The sequence below is a fragment of the Hylobates moloch genome, unplaced genomic scaffold (genome assembly GCF_009828535.3).
Source record: "Hylobates moloch isolate HMO894 unplaced genomic scaffold, HMol_V3 SCAFFOLD_9, whole genome shotgun sequence".
Taxonomy (NCBI): domain Eukaryota; kingdom Metazoa; phylum Chordata; class Mammalia; order Primates; family Hylobatidae; genus Hylobates; species Hylobates moloch.
Window position 1 is genome coordinate 75,722,679 of NW_026652284.1, and position 17,426 is coordinate 75,740,104.

At 38.2% G+C, this 17,426-nt stretch overlaps 1 protein-coding gene and 1 non-coding gene across 3 annotated transcripts in view; both read left to right on the forward strand.

Moving 5' to 3' along the window:
- The window catches only part of LOC116813437 (uncharacterized), a 575,563-nt gene that overhangs the window by 318,829 nt on the left and 239,308 nt on the right, over positions 1-17,426 (forward strand). The gene's annotated exons all lie outside the window — the stretch shown is intronic.
- Positions 13,554-13,658, forward strand: LOC116813945 (U6 spliceosomal RNA). Its single transcript, XR_004371069.1, has one exon. It is a non-coding gene; the product is annotated as a U6 spliceosomal RNA (small nuclear RNA).

Below are 17,426 nucleotides of genomic sequence, written 5' to 3' on the forward strand. Positions count from 1 at the left end.
TTTTTTTTTTTTTTTTTTTTGAGATGGAGTTTCGCTCTTGTTGCCCAGGCTGGAGTGCAATGGTGCAGTCTTGTTCACTGCAACCTCTGTCTCCCGGGTTCAAGCAATTCTCCTGCCTCAGCCTCCCGAGTAGCTGGGATTACAGGCATGCACCACAATGCTGGGCTAATTTTTGTATTTTTAGTTGAGACAGGGTTTCACCATGTTGGTCAGGCTGGTCTCGAACTCCTGACCTCAGGTAATCCACCCATCTTGGCCTCCCAAAGTGCTGGGATTAAAGGTGTGAACCACCGCGCCCAGCCGAGAAAGCGTATTTCTATACAATCATCAGCATTCAATCTTTCTTTCATTTTGTAAAGCTAGTAGGTAAAACATTGAATCTTATTTTAATCTTTATTTCTCTAAATACTGGATTTTAGACCAATAAAACCTGAGTTTTAAAAATTTCCTCTTTTTCTGTTTTTGTTTAACTTTATAATCCATGTAGCTTATTAGTACATGCTGCGAGATGGAAAACTATTTTTCTCTGAATGAACAAATGATCCAGTTTGAATTTTCACCCTTGACATTTATTAAATTAATACGTATTTTTGGATTATTAAAAATGTATAGTCTGTCTATTGAGTACCATGTTGGCACAAAAATGTTTTACTTATTATCACTTTTTGATGCTTTTAAGTTATGGCAGTCTTGCCAACCCCAATTTTATGGCGTGTTTTCACTTGCTTAATTTTCCATGGATTTTATAAATTTTAGAGTCATTACATTAGGAAAGTCACTTTGGGATTTAATGTAATCACAAAATTACAATTGCAATTGCTCTAAATATAACTGTTAATTTGTGGAGATGGCAGATAATATTTTGAAAAAAGAATTAGGTTTAATTTTGCAAATTTGTTGATAGGAGTTCTTCATGTGTAGAGAGATACTATATAGAAAACCATTTTAACTTAATTGCAGGAATAACCAAATGATAAAATGGAGTGATATACACGTTATAGACTTTCTCATAGTCTTTATGCACTTGGTAGCTTTTCACATAGTGTTGTTGGTAGATTTTCACATAGTGTTGTGAAAATCTGTGGTAAAGGGCAGAGTGGCTAGAGGGTGTTTCAGAATAAAATAATTTCAAGGGATAGTGAAACTGTGTGTAAGAATGTTGTTAAGGGTGGGGAAGAGACAGGTGGAGAATGGGGAAGGCACTTAAGGGAGGGAGTGCAAGACTAAACTGGGCCGGGTGTGGTGGCTCACGCTTGTAATCCCAGCACTTTGGGAGGCCGAGGCGGGCAGATCACGAGGTCAGGAGATCGAGACCACGGTGAAACCCCGTCTCTACTAAAAATACAAAAAATTAGCCGGGTGTGGTGGCGGGCGCCTGTAGTCCCAGCTACTCGGAGAGGCTGAGGCAGGAGAATGGCGTGAACCCGGGAAGCGGAGCTTGCAGTGAGCCGAGATTGCGCCACTGCACTCCAGCCAGGGTGACAGAGGGAGACTCCGTCTCAAAAAAAAAAGAGACTAAACTGGACACTTTGAAGGATGCTATAAAATGTTTCACTTTTAGTATGGGCCCACGATTTATATTTTCACTCTGGAGTGTGGTGATCAACATCAGGGAATGGTAGACATGGAGTTTTGGGAAGGGAGACGTCACCCTGGACTTGGGGAGGCCAACCAACACAAACACACAGTAAAGCTGGCCCCTGGGTCCTCCTGACAGGGAAGAGAGTGCATGCTGCCGGCCGGGGGGATCTTGGAGCAGGCCAGCAGAATGCTTTGCCAAGGTTCACAAACTGAGATTGAATTTCGGCTGAATTTCCAGGAAATTCGAGCCAAATTGTGAAGGGGCCTGGGCTGTGTGGAATGTCAGGTAGGAGGCATGAGGAGATCATTTACTTTAGGATTAGTTATTTGATCCAAAACTGTAAAATGGGGGGAGTCTAGGAAATATAAATTCATGGGGAACCCTCCCTAGTACAATTCTTCTATCTGCTTTGTCGATCTCAGCTTTGTGGATCTAGGGTTTTGCAGGACATTAGCCCGTCTGTTCCCCCATATAGTCTTGAATGTAGAAAAAGCCAAGGCCCATGAGTTCACCTAGAATGAAAAGAACACCACCACTCTTTCTTTGCAATATTCAATTGCAAAAAAATTTAATGTTCTTACTGAAGTAACTGTTAGAAAGTTGGAGATGATATAGAACCCTGACTTCCTTAGTTTTCTATCATGGAGACTGAGAGAGGAATACATTGATGCCATCTGGAAGTAACTTTAGTTTTTTTCGTTTTAGAATTTTTTGCTTACATTTTGCTGAGGCATTAGGAAATTGCATTTATTTTAAGGTTTTACAAATATGGTATGCTTAAAAAAATCTTCATGCTTCAACTCTATCTTTTAGCTATCCATGGGACATAGGATGGTATACCAGATTGAGCAACAAAGATCTTGGCTCTAGATTCAAATTTTCCTCTAACTACAGGAGGGACTTGGGGACAAATCACTAAACTGCTATGGGCCCCAATTTCTTTTTTTTAAAATTATTATTATACTTTAAGTTCTAGGGTACACGTGTACAACATGCAGGTTTGTTACATAGGTATACATGTGCCATGTTGGCTTGCTGCACCTATCAACCCGTCATCTACATTAGGTATTTCTCCTAATGCTATCCCTCCTCCAGCCCCACACCCCCCAACAGGCCCCAGTGTGTGATGTTCCCCTCCCTGTGTCCATGTGTTCTCACTGTTCAGTTCCCACCTATGAGTGAGAACATGTGGTGTTTGGTTTTCTGTTCTTGTGATAGTTTGCTGAGAATGATGGTTTCCAGCTTCATCCATGTCCCTGCAAAGGACATGAACTCATCCTTTTTTATGACTGCGTAGTTTTCCATGGTGTATATGTGCCACATTTTCTTAATCCAGTCTACCATTGATGGACATTTGGGTTGGTTCCAAGTCTTTGCTATTGTGAATAGTGCCACAATAAACATACGTGTGCATGTATCTTTATAGTAGAATGATTTATAATCCTTTGGGTATATACCCAGTAATGGGATTGCTGGGTCAAATGGTATTTCTGATTCTAGATCCTTGAGGAATCACCACACTGTTTTCCACAATGGTTGAATTAATTTACAGTCCCACTAACAGTGTAAAAAGTGTTCCTATTTCTCCACATCCTCTCCAGCAACTGTTGTTTCCTGACTTTTTAATGATGGCCATTCTAACTGGTGTGAGATGGTATTTCATTGTGGTTTTGATTTGCATTTCTCTGATGGCCAATGATGATGAGCTTTTTTTCATGTGTCTGTTGGCTGCATAAATGTCTTCTTTTGAGAAGTGTATGTTCATATCCTTTGTCCACTTTTTGATGGGGTTGTTTTTTTCTTGAAAACTTGTTTAAGTTCTTTGTAGATTCTGGATATTAGCCCTTTGTCACATGAGTAGATTGCAAAAATTTTCTCCCATTCTGTAGGTTGCCTGTTCACTCTGATGGTAGCTTCTTTTGCTGTGCAGAAGCTCTTTAGTTTAATTAGATCCCATTTGTTAACTTTGGCTTTTGTTTCCATTGCTTTTGGTGTTTTAGACATGAAGTCCTTGCCCATGCCTATGTCTTGAATGGTATTGCCTAGGTTTTCTTCTAGGGTTTTTATCGTTTTAGATCTAACATTTAAGTCTTTAATCCATCTTGAATTAATTTTTGTATAAGGTGTAAGGAAGGGATCCAGTTTCAGCTTTCTACATATGGCTAGCCAGTTTTCCCAGCATCATTTATTAAATAGGGAATTGTTTCCCCATTTCTTGTTTTTGTCAGGTTTGTCAAAGATCAGATAGTTGTAGATGTGTGGTGTTATTTCTGAGGGCTCTGTTCTGTTGCATTGGTCTATATCTCTGTTTTGGTACCAGTACCATGATGTTTTGGTTATTGTATACTTGTAGTATAGTTTGAAGTCAGGTAGCATGATGCCTCCAGCTTTGTTCTTTTGGCTTAGGATTGTCTTGGCAATGCAGGCTCTTTTTTCGTTCCATATGAGCTTTAAAGCAGTTTTTTCCAATTCTGTGAAGAAAGTCATTGGTAGCTTGATGGGGATGGCATTGAATCTATAAATTACCTTGGGCAGTATGACCATTTTCACAATATTGATTCTTCCAACCCATGAGCATGGAATGTTCTTCCATTTGTTTGTATCCTCTTTTATTTCATTGAGCAGTGGTTTGTAGTTTTCCTTGAAGAGGTCCTTCACATCTCTTGTAAGTTGTATTCTTAGGTAATTTTTTTCTCTTTGTAGCAATTGCGAATGGGAGTTCACTCATGATTTGGCTCTCTGTTTGTCTGTTATTGGTGTATAGGAATACTTGTGATTTTTGCACATTGATTTTGTTTCCTGAGACTTTGCTGGTGGTGCTTATCAGCTTAAGGAGATTTTGGGCTGAGACATTGGGGTTTTCTAAATATACAATCATGTCATCTGCAAACAGGGACAATTTGACTTCCTCTTTTCCTAATTGAATACCCTTTCTTTCTTTCTCTTGCTTGATTGCCCTGGCCAGAACTTCCAACACTATGTTGAATAGGAGTGGTGAGAGAGGGCATCCTTGTCTTGTGCCAGTTTTCAAAGGGAATGCCCATTCAGTACGATATTGGCTGTGGGTCTGTCATAAATAGCTCTTATTATTTTGAGATATATTCCATCAGTACCTAGTTTATTGAGAGTTTTTAGCATGAAGGGCTGTTGAATTTTATCAAAGGCCTTTTCTGCATCTATTGAGATAATCATGTGGTTTTTGTCATTGGTTCTGTTTAGGTGATGGATCACATTTATTGATTTGCGTACATTGAAAGAGCCTTGCATCCCAGGGATGAAGCTGACTTGATCATGATAGATAAGCTTTTTGATGTGCTGCTGGATTTGGTTTGCAAGTATTTTTTTGAGGATTTTTGCATTGGTGTTCATCAGGGATATTGGTCTAAAATTCTCTTTTTTTGTTGTGTTTCTGCCAGGCTTTGATATCAGGATGATGCTGGCCTCATAAAATGAATTAGGGAGGATTCCCTCTTTTTCTATTGACTGGAATAGTTTCAGAAGGAATGGTACCAGCTCCTCTTTGTACCTCTGGTAGAATTCAGCTGTGAATCCGTCTGGCCCTGGACTTTTTTTGGTTGATAAGCTATTAATTATTGCCTCAATTTCAGAGTCTGTTATTGTTCTATTCAGAGATTCCACTTCTTCCTGGTTTAGTCTTGGGAGGGTGTATGTGTCCAGGAATATATCCATTTCTTCCAGATTTTCTAGTTTATTTGTGTAGAGGAGTTTATAGTATCCTCTGATGGTAGTTTGTATTTCTGTGGGATTGGTGGTGATATCCCCTTTATCATTTTTTATTGAATCTATTTGATTCTTCTCTCTTTTCTTGTTTATTAGTCTTGATAGTGGTCTATCAGTTTTATTGATCTTTTCAAAAAACCAGCTCCTGGATTCATTGATTTTTTGAAGGTTTTTTTGTGTCTTTATCACCTTCAGTTCTGCTCTGATCTTAGTTATTTCTTGTCTTCTGCTAGTTTTTGAATGTGTTTGCTCTTGCTTCTCTAGTTCTTTTAATTGTGATGTCAGGGTGTCAGTTTTAGATCTTTTCTGCTTTCTCTTGTGGGCATTTAGTGCTACAAATTTCCCTCTACACACTGCTTTGAATGTGTCCCAGAGATTCCGGTATTTTGTGTCTTTGTTCTCTGTGGTTTCAAAGAACATCTTTATTTCTGCTTTCATTTTGTTATTTACCCAGTAGTCATTCAGGAGCAGGTTGTTCAGTTTCCATATTTGTGTGGTTTTGAGTGAGTTTCTTAATCCTGAGTTCTAATGTGATTAGAACTGTGGTCTAAGAGACAGTTTGTTGTGATTTCTGTTCTTTTACATTTGTTGAGCAGTGCTTTGCTTCCAATTATGTGGTCAATCTTAAAATAAGTGTGATGTGGTGCTGAGAAGCATATGTATTCTGTTGATTTGGGGTGCATAGTTCTGTAGATGTCTATTAGGTCCACTTGGTGCAGAGCTGAGTTCAAGTCCTGGATATTCTTGTTAACCTTCTGTCTCGTTGATCTGTGTAACATTGATGGTGGGGTGTTAAAGTCTCCCATTATTGTTGGGTGGGAGTCTAAATCTCTTCGTAAGTGTCTAAGAACTTGCTTTATGAATCTGGCTGCTCCTGTATTGGGTGCAAATATATTTAGGATAGTTAGCTCTTCTTGTTGAATTGATCCTTTTACCATTATGTAATGGCCTTCTTTGCCTCTTTTGATTTTTGTTGGCTTAAAGTCTGTTTTATCAGAGACTAGGATTTCAACCCCTGCTTTTTATGCTTTCCATTTGCTTGGTAGATCTTCCTCCATCCCTTTATTTTGAGCCTATGTGTGTCTCTGCACATGAGATAGGTCTCCTGAATACAGCACACTGATGGGTCTTGACTCTTTATCCAATTTGCCAGTATGTGTCTTTTAATTGGAGCATTTAGCTCATTTACATTTAAGGTTAATATTGTTATATGTGAATTTGATCCTATCATTATGATGTTAGCTGGTTATTTTGCCCGTTAATTGATGCAGTTTCTTCCTAGCCTCGATGGTCTTTACAATTTGGCATGTTTTTGCAGTGGCTGGTACTGGTTGTTCCTTTCCATGTTTAGTGCTTCCTTCAGGACCTCTTGTAAGGCAGGCCTGGTAGTGACAAAAGCTCTCAGCATTTGCTTGTCTGTAAAGGATTTTATTTCTCCTTCACTTATGAAGCTTAGTTTGGCTGGATATGAAATTCTGGGTTGAAAATTCTTTTCTTTAAGAATGTTGAATATGGACCCCCATTCTCTTCTGGCTTGTAGGGTTTCTGCCCAGAGATCTACTGTTGGTCTGATGGGCTTCCCTTTGTGGGTAACCCGACCTTTCTCTCTGGCTGCGCTTAACATTTTTTCCTTCATTTCAACCTTGGTGAATCTGACAATTATGTGTCTTGGGGTTGCTTTTCTTGAGGAGTGTCTTTGTGTTGTTCTCTGTATTTCCTGAATTTGAATGTTTGCCTGCCTTGCTAGGTTGGGGAAGTTCTCCTGCATAATATACTGAAGAGTGTTTTCCAACTTTTTTCCATTCTCCCCATCACTTTGAGGTACACCAATCAAACATAGATTTGGCCTTTTCATATATTCCCATATTTCTTGGAGGATTTGTTTGTTTCTTTTTACTCTTTTTTCTTTAAACTTCTTCTCTTGCTTTATTTCATTAATTTGCTCTTCAGTTGTCTTGCTTTATCTTATTAATTTGATCTTCAGTCACTGATACCCTTTCTTCTACTTGATTGAACTGGCTATTGAAGCTTGTGCTTGTGTCATGAAGTTCTCATGCCATGGTTTTACGCTCCATCAGGTCATTTAAGGACTTCTCCACGCTGTTTATTCTAGTTAGCCATTCGTCTAAGCTTTTATCAAGGTTTTTAGCTTCCTTGCGCTGGGTTAGAACATGCTCCTTTAGCTTGGAGAAGTTTATTACCGATCTTCCGAAGCCTACTTCTGTCAACTCGTCAAAGTCATTCTCCATTCAGGTTTGTTCTGTTGCTGGTGAAGAGCTGCGATCCTTTGGAGGAGAATAGGCACTCTGGGTTTTAGAATTTTCAGCTTTTCTGCTCTGGTTTCTTGCTATCTTTGTGGTTTTATCTACCTTTGGTCTTTGATGTTGGTGATCTAGAGATGGGGTTTTGTTTTAGATCTCCTTTTTGTTGATGTTGATGCAATTCCTTTCAGTTTGTTAGTTTTCCTTCTAACAGTCAGGTTGCTCAGCTGCAGGTCTGTTGGAGTTCGCTGGAGGTCCACTCCAGACCCTGTTTGCCTGGATATCACCAGCAGAGGCTGCAGAACAGCAAATATTGCTGCCTGATCCTTCCTCTGGAAGCTTCGTCCCAGAGGGGCGCCTGCCTACATCAGGTGTCTGTTGGTGCCTACTGGGAGGTATCTCCCAGTTAGGCTACATGGGGGTCAGGGACCCACTTGAGGAGGCAGTCTGTCCGTTCTCAGAGCTCAAACACCGTGTTGGGAGAGCCACTGCTCTCTTCAGAGCTGTCAGACAGGGATGTTTAAGTCTGCAGAAGTTGTCTGCTGCTTTGTGTTCAGCTATGCCTTGCCCACAGAGATGGAGTCTATGGAGGCAGCAGGCCTTGCTGAGCTGCGTTGGGCTCCACCCAGTTTGAGCTTTCAGGCTGCTTTGTTTACCTACTCAAGCCTCAGCTATGGCGGACCCCCCTTCCCCAGCCAGGCTGCTGCCTTGCAGTTTGATCTCAGACTGCTGCGCTAGTAGCGAGCAAGAGTCTGTGGGCATACGGGCCCCAATTTCTTCGATTTGGAAAATGAGGTTATTGGACTAGATAATCTTTTAGAAATTATACTTTAAGTTCTGGGATACATTTGCATAACATGCAGCTTTGTTACATAGGTATACACGTGCCATGGTGGTTTGCTTCACTCATCAACCCGTCATCTACATTAGGTATTTCTCCTAATGCTCTCCCTCCCGTAGTCCCCAACCCCTGACAGGTCCCGGTGTGTGATGTTCCCCTCCATGTGTCCATGTGTTCTCATTGTTCAACTCCCACTCATGAGTGAGAACATGCAGTGTTTGGTTTTCTGTTCCTGTGTTAGTTTGCTGAGAATGATGGTTTCCAGCTTCATCCATGTCCCTTCAAAGGACATGAACTCATCCTTTTTTATGGCTTCATGGCATTACATGGTGTATATGTGCCACATTTTATTTATCCGGTCTATCATTGATGGGCATTTGGGTTGGTTCCAAGTCTTTGCTATTGTGAATAATGTTGCAAGAAACATATGCGTGCATGTCTTTATAGTAGAATGATTTATAATCCTTTAGGTATATACCCAGTAATGGGATTGCTGGGTCAAATGGTATTTCTGATTCTAGATCCTAGAGGAATTGCCACACTGTCTCCCATAATGTTTGAACTAATTTACCCTCCCACCAACAGTGTAAAAGTGTTCCTATTTCTCCACATCCTCTCCAGCATTTGTTGTTTCCTGACTTTTTAATGATGACCATTCTAACTGGTGTGAGATAGCATCTTACCTCCACTCCATTAGCTTTAAATTTCTAAGTTTATGTATAGCCACTTATAGGTAGGACAAAGGGTGTATATTCAGATAGAATCACTAGAATTATAAGAATTACCAGAATTTCTGCTGTAAAATAAAATGAATAGTTTTATTGCTTATGGATACTACTTACTATTAAATAATATCACAGTTAGCTTATGCTTATGATCAATAACTTTTTACCCCCCAACCAGCTGTTTAAATACAGGATTGTGTGAATTCATACTTAAACCTTAGCGACAATAGCTGATTGTGTATTGGAGCATGTGTTTGTGTGTACGTGTGCGTTTTCCCTTCGGAACAAAATCATCTTCAGCTGAGGAAGTGATCCTTCAAAAAAAATAGCTTCGTTACATGAACAATCATGACCATTCAGAAGTGTTAAGTTAGTTACAAGTAAAAGTAAATGTCCTTAGCTGATTTGCAGCTGTATAACTGTAGCTCTGTTTTCTTTCTCACCCTGGAGCAGTTTGGTCCTGATCTTCCATAGGAAACCTCTTCCTAACCTAAAAAAATTATGTGATGTGTCACTTGATTTTTCTCTGCAGTGTCTTTTGTTTGTTACGTAATCTTAGTTCAAAAGAAAAAAATAATACTTAACCTGGAGTATATGGAAACAAAACAAGCCTTATAAAGAAAAGCCAGTGCTTTGTATGGGTATTTCTATATGAGATAGAAAAAGGAAGTATTGCAGGACTTCAGGAATAGCCATTTTTCTTTGAATGAGTACTAGGTAAAATGTAGAACTCACCAAAAAGTGATGTATAGAACTTTGTTTTTCCATCATCATTAAAACTCTGAGTCTACCTACTATTATTGAAGAGTAATCCTTATAATATAATATAATCCTTATATTTATCCTTATAAATAATCATGGCTTGAATTCTTCCTTTAGCTACCTTTGGGGCCTGAGAGTGTTAAGAAAATAATTGGGACTATCTAATACAAATCACTAATATTACAAAAAATTTACAGCCAAATGGAAGGGTCAGTAATGATATATCATTACATCCACTGGGATGGCTACAGTTAAAAAGTGTAATAACACCAGGTCTGAAGTGACTGGAACTTTCTCATACAGTGCTAGAGGGAATATAGGATGATATCACTTTGGAAACAGTTTGGAAGTTTTTTATAAAATTTAGCACACACTTGCCATATGACATAGAAATTTTAGCAGCCCTAAGTATTTGCCCAGAAAAAGTTAAAAAAATGTCTGCACAAAGATTTGTTTGAATTAGCTTTGTTCAAAATAGCCCCAAATGTAAAACAACTCAAGTGTTTGTTAACAGGTTAACAGATGAATAATTCTAGTATGTCTAAACAATGGAATATTAATTACTCAGCAATAAAACAGATGAACTATTGATTTATGCAACAACCTGGATGAATCTCAAGAACAATCTTCCGAGAAAAAAAAGCCAGACATGAAAAATACATCTTGAATGATTCAATTTATATAAAACTCTAGACAAGACAAATCAAATTTATAGTGATAGAAAGTAGATCAATGGTTACTAAGACGAGGGGTGGAGGTTGGGAACTGGCTGGGAAGGGTTACTGAGCACCATTGGAAATGATAGAAATTTTCATATATTGATTGTAATGGTGGTTTCATAGATGTATGCATTTGTCAAAACTCCTTGAACTGCAAACTGGTTCCCCACCAGAGGCACAGCAAAGGTAGGGTGGTGGGAGCAGGGCACTCCAAGCTACACAGAGAAGGGGCATGCAGTGTCTGCAGAGATTTTAAAATAATAATGAAACTGACTAAAAGTCAATCTGATTTTTATTATCCCCATGTATTAGCAATTCTAAACAATGTCAGTGAGAAAATCACTTCTCTCAAAAAATTTTCATTAGTCTAAATTCAAAACAATTGTTGCCATTATTTATTTTTTGATAATACACATGCAAGCCTCAAAGTAACACTTGTAGTTCAAGTTTTCACCAGCTATACCTTACATCAATGTAGCAGTAGCTTCCTAGGCCACTTGTTCTCATTGTGGTCTCTTTTTATTCCAATCTATCCTTCGTACTGCCACCAACCACCTCCTCAGATTAAAGGTACCCACTATTTGCCTTCCCTAAAGATTAAGGACAATTGTCTAACTAGAAAAACGAACACTTTCAGGTTCTGGATACAATTCTTCCTTTCTAGACCTTCATAGGCCACTTCTCATCATATTTCCTATTTTAGTATATCTTACAGTGTAGTCCATGGACCTCTGCATTGGAACCACAGAATGAGAGGGAGGGTGGAGATGGACATACCTACGACCCGCCCCAAATCTGCAGCATCAGAATATCTATGGGGGCAGGTGAGATCTGGATCTCCTCAGATAACTCTTAAGCTAAGCCTAATAAAATTTAAGCATTTCTGCCATATCTTCACCAGCTATTTCATTGTTTTCCTGAATATGCAATTACCGTCACATAGAAGCCTTTGTTTGGTAGTTCTTTTTCCTCTCCTCTCCTCCCCCCTCCTCCCTCCCTCCTCCCTCTCTCCTCCCTCCCCTCCCCCTCTCTCCTCCTCTCCTCCCCTTTTTTCTCCTTTTCTGTCTTTCTTCTTCCTTTCTTTCTTTCCTTTTCTTTCTTTTTTCTTTCTTTTTTGACAGAGTCTTGCTCTGTTGCCCAGGCTGGAGTGCACTGGTGCAATCTCGGCTCACTGCAAACTCCACCTCCCAGGTTCAAGTGATTCTCCTGCCTCAGCCTCCTGAGTAGCTGGGGTTACAGGTGCCCACCACCTGTAATTTTTGTATTTTTAGTAGACACGGGGTTTCCCTATGTTGGCCATGGTTGGCCAAGCTGGTCTCGAACTCCTGACCTCAGGTGATCCACCTGCCTCAGCCTCCCAAAGTGCTGGGATTACAGGCATGAGCCACTGTGCCTGGCCCTTACTTTTCTTTACAGAGTGAATATTTACAGCATATTTTAAAGGACTATGTAAATGTTACTTCTTTATGGAAGCTTCTCTGCTCCTCCAATATCCTTCTTTAACACTTCCTACACACATACAGCTCACATCACTTGGTGCTATAGTTATTGTGGTAGCCATTTGTGTTATTTCCAAAATAGTTCTGGTTTCCCTTATAGGATTGACTTCTTGGCCCTTGGTCATTAGGGGTCATGTTACCAGTTCTGACCAATGAGTTGTGAGTGAAAGTCTATGTGCCACTTCCATAAAAGAGAACATTTATTAGAGCCCTATTTTCCTTTGCTGTGGCAACTTGGTAATTTTCCAGCAGTGGTTATGGACATTCTTCTGAAGGGACAGTTGACCAGGATTGCTTTGTGAGCTTTGATGTCTACCACCCACACATATATTACTTAGAGCTATTGGTAGCAATATCCATCAGTGATTCAAGGACTTTCTGTAACAATTTGGATCCCATTTTTTGTTTTTGGCTCTTTGCTCTTCAGTAAGCTGAAGCATGTGAGAGAACATGGAGGCAGCACAGAGCACAGATTGAAAAGCCATTTGGACCTGGGTTCAAAGCCCGGTTCTACCATTTATTACCTGTGTAACCATGATCAAGTTACTGAAGCTCTTTAAATTTCTGTTTTTAAATGTTTTAAATGAGAACAAAAAATTCTATTCTTAAGGATTGTGGAGATAAACAGATAAGATAAGGTGTAACCATGTTAGCACATGGCCAAGCATCTAATATTACAATAGTGACTATAAAAGACCACCTGCATTCAAGGGGACACCTTGCCTGAGGCTTTTGCTTTCTTAAGTCACACATAAAATATCTAATTCTATTGTCTAAGCCTTCTGGCTCAGTTGGGTAGTTTTTTCAAGCAGAAAAATGTGATTACTTATATTGAGAAAATAATCAGGTGAGAACATTTACATAAAACTGAGAGCTAAAAAAAATGCTTAAACCTTTGTTTAACAACTTTGTTTTTTAAATCCTGAACTTTACAGTTTTGTCTAGCAGCCACAAAGAATTAGTACCATAAAAATATCTGGGTATTAAGAGGACATACTATTCATTGTTGTTGCTTTTCTGGCACTCTCACTAAAGTATGAAACTTAGGTATAAAGACAAAGATATTTATAATTCAAAACGTCTTCAGAAATAATTTGATTTACCACTTTCATTTAACAGTTGGAAAAACTGTAACCTAGTAAGATTATGGGATTTATTAGGGTTAAATCCCCACGTCTCTTGAATCAGTGATTTTACCCTAACACCGTACTTCCCTAGATCTGGTGCTTTAGTTATTGTTTACCAACGGCTGCTGTATTATTAATATCAATTTACTCTTTTACAAGAACTCTCCAGAAGCATAAAAACGTACAAGAAGAGAATGAATACCCAAATAGTCATTATCCTTATTGAATCTCACATCATTTAAGTTATTCTGTTAATTCATTCATCCTAGTATACTCAGAATTTAAATCTTATTCATGTGCCTGCTTTGCAGCACGCATGCTAAAATTGGAATGATACAAAGAAGATAGCATGGCTCCTATACAAGGATAACACAGAAATTCATCAAGCATTCCTTATTTTTACAAAGGGAAGCCTGTCAGGTGAATAGTGGACCCTTCGACAGAAACCTTACAAGCTAGAAGAGATTGAAGGCCTATTTTCAGCATCCTTAAAGAAAAGAAATTCCAACCAAGAATTTCATATCCCACCAAATTAAGCTTCATAAGAGAAGGATAAATAAAATTATTTTCAGAGAAGACAATGCTAAATGAGTTAGTTACCATTAGTCCTGCCTTACAGAATGTCTTTAAGTGAGTGCTGAACATGGAAACAAAAGATCAATACCTGCTACCAGTGGCAAGTTGGATAAAGAAGCAAGACCGAACTGTCTGCTGTCTTCAAGAGATCTACCTCACATGCAATGACACACACAAGATCAAAGTAAATGGATGGAGAAAGATCTATAGGCAAACAGGAAATAAAAAAAAAAAAGCAGAGGTTGCTATTCTTATATCAGACAAAACAGACAATGATCAAAAAAGACAAAGAAGGACATTGCAAAGTGATAAAGGATACAATTCAATAAGAAGACATAACTATCCTAAATATACATATGCATCTAACATTGGAGCACCCAGATTCATAAAATAAATTCTAGAGATCTATGAAGAGACTTAGATAAACACACAATAATAGTGGGAGATTTCAACACCACACTGATAGCATTAGACAGATCATTGAGGCAGAAAACTAACAGAGATATTCTGAACTTAAAACCCACAGTTGTCCAAATAGACCTAATAGCCATTTAGAAGACACTCCAGCCAACAACAGAATATACATTCTTCTCATCTGCATACAGCACATACTCTAAGATTGACCACATGCTAAGCCATAAAGTACCAACAAATTCAAAAAGACCAAAGCTATACCAACCACACTCTCAGGCCACAGCTCAATAAAGATAGAATTCAATACCAAGAAGATATCTCAAAACCAGACAATTACATGGAAATTAAACAACCTACTTCTAACTGTCTTTTGGGTAAAGAATAAAATTAAGGCAGAGATAAAAAAAAAACTCTTTGAAACTGATGAAACAATGTGGTTGGTATGATTTTGATTTTTTTTAATTCATTGATACTTGCTTTATGGCAGAGCATGTGGTCAATCTTACAGTATATGCTGTGTGCAGATGAGAAGAATGTATATTCTGCTACTGGGTAGAACATACCAGAATTTCTGGGACACAGGTAAAGCAGTATTAAGAGGAAAATCTATAGTGCTAAATGCTTACATCAAGAAATTAGAGCTCAAATTAGCAACCTAACATTGCACCTAGAGAAACTAGAAAAACAAGAGCAAACTGACCACAAAGCCAGGAGAAAAAAAGAAATAATCAAAATCAGAGCTGAACTGAACAAAATTCAGATGTGAAAATCCACACAAAAGATCAACAAAACCAAAATTTGTTTTTTGAAAGAATAAACAAGATTTATAGACCAATAGGTAGGTTACTAAAAAGAGAAGATCCAACTAAGCACAATCAGAAATGACAAAGGTGACATTACCACCTGATCCCACAGAAATATAAAAACCTTCAGGGACTATTGTGAACATCTATATGCATGCAGACTAGAAAACAAAGCAGAAGTGGATAAATTCCTGGAACCATAGAGCCTCCCAGTATTGAACCAGGAAGAAATTGAAATCCTGAACAGACCAATAATGTGTTCTGACATTTAATTAGTAATAAAAAAACTCTACCAATGAAAAAATAAAAAAGCCTCGAGATGACACAGATTCACAGCTAAATTCTACCAGACATACAAAGATCTAGTACCAATTCTATGGAAATTATTCCAAAAAAAAGAGGAGAGTGGTCTCCTCCCTAACTCATTCTATGAAGCCAACATCATTCTCATACCATAGCCTTGCAGAGACACAACAAAAAGAAAGCTTCAGTATCTGTGATGAACATGAATGCAAAAATCCTCAATGAAATACTAGCTAACCATGTCCAGTAGCACATCAAAAAGTTACCATGATGATCAAGTAGGCTTTATTTCTGGGATGCACGTTGGGTTCAACATACACAAATCAATAAATGTGATTCACCACAAAAACAGAATTAAAAACAAAAACCACATGATCATCTCAATAGATGCAGAAAAGCCTTTTGATAAAACTCAATGTCCCTTCATGTTAAAAACCCTCAACAAACTAGGAATCAAAGAAACATACCTCCAAATAATAAGAACCATCTATGACAAACCCACAGCCAACATCATACTGAATAGGCAAAAGCTGGAAGTATTCTCTTTGAGAATGGAAACAAGATAAGGATGCCCACTTTTACCACTGCTATTCAACATAGTACTGGAAGTCCTAGCTACAGCAAGTGGGCAAGTAAAAGAAATAAAAGGCATCCAGATAGGAAGAGAGTAAGTCATACTATCTTCACAGACAATATGATTCTATACCTGGAAAACCCCATAGACTCTGCCAAAAAAAGCTTCTAGAACCGATAAAAAACTTTAGAAAAGTTTCAGGATACAAAATCAGTGTACAAAAATCAGTTGCATTTGTATACACCAGTAAAGTACAAGCTGATAGCCAAATCAAGAACACAGTCCCATTTACAATAGCTGCAAAAAGAATAAAATACCTGGGAATACAGCTAACTAAGGAAGTGAAAGATATCTACAACAAAATTTATAAAACACAGCTGAAAGAAATCAGAAATTACACAAACAAATGGAAAAACATTCCATGCTCATGGATAGGAAGAGTCAATATTATTAAAATGGCTACACTGCCCAAAGCAATTCACAGATTCAATGCTATTTCTATCAAACTGCCAAGGACATTTTTCACAGAATTAGAAAAAACTATTCTAAAATTCATATGGAATCAAAAAAAAAGCCCAAATAGCCAAAGCAATCCTAAGCAAAAAACAAAAACAAAGCAGGTGGTATCACACTACCTGATTTCAAACTATACTACAAGGCTATGGTAGCCAAAACAGCATGATACTGGTACAAAAACAGGCACATAGACCAATGGAACATAACAGAGAACACAGAAATAAAGCTGCACACCTACAGCCATTTAATCTTTGACAAAGTTGACAAAAATCAGTAATGGGAAAGGGGACTCTCTATTCAATAAATGGTGCTGGGATAACTGGCTAGCCATATGTAGAAGATTGAAACTGGACCCATTTCTTTCACCATATACAAAAATCAACTCAAGATAGATTAAAGACTACAACATAAAACCTAAAACTATAAAAACCCTAGAAGAAAACCTAGGAAATACTATTCTGGACATTGGCTTTGGCATAGAATTTATGGCTAAGTCCCCAAAAACAATTGCAATAAAACCAAAAATTGACAAATAGGATGTAAACTAAAGAGCTTCTGCACAGCAAAAGAAACTATCAACCCAGTAAACAGACAACCTGCAGAATGAGAGAAAATATTCACAAACTATGCATCCAACAAACATCTAATATACAGAATCTATAAGGAACTTAAATGATTCAAGAAGCAAAAAACAACCCACCACATTTAAAAAAGGGCAAAGGACATGAATAGGCACTTCTCAAAAGAAGACATACACACAACCAACAAGCATGCGAAAAAATCCCCCACATCACTAATCACTAAAGAAATGCAAGTCAAAACCACAATGAGATATCATCTTACACCAGTCAGAATGGCTATTTTTACAAAGTCAAAAAATAACAGATACTAGTGAGGCTGTGGAGAAAAGGGAACACTTATACACTGCTGGTAGGAATGGAATGTAAATTAGTTCAGCCACTGTTGAAGGCAGTTTGGAGATT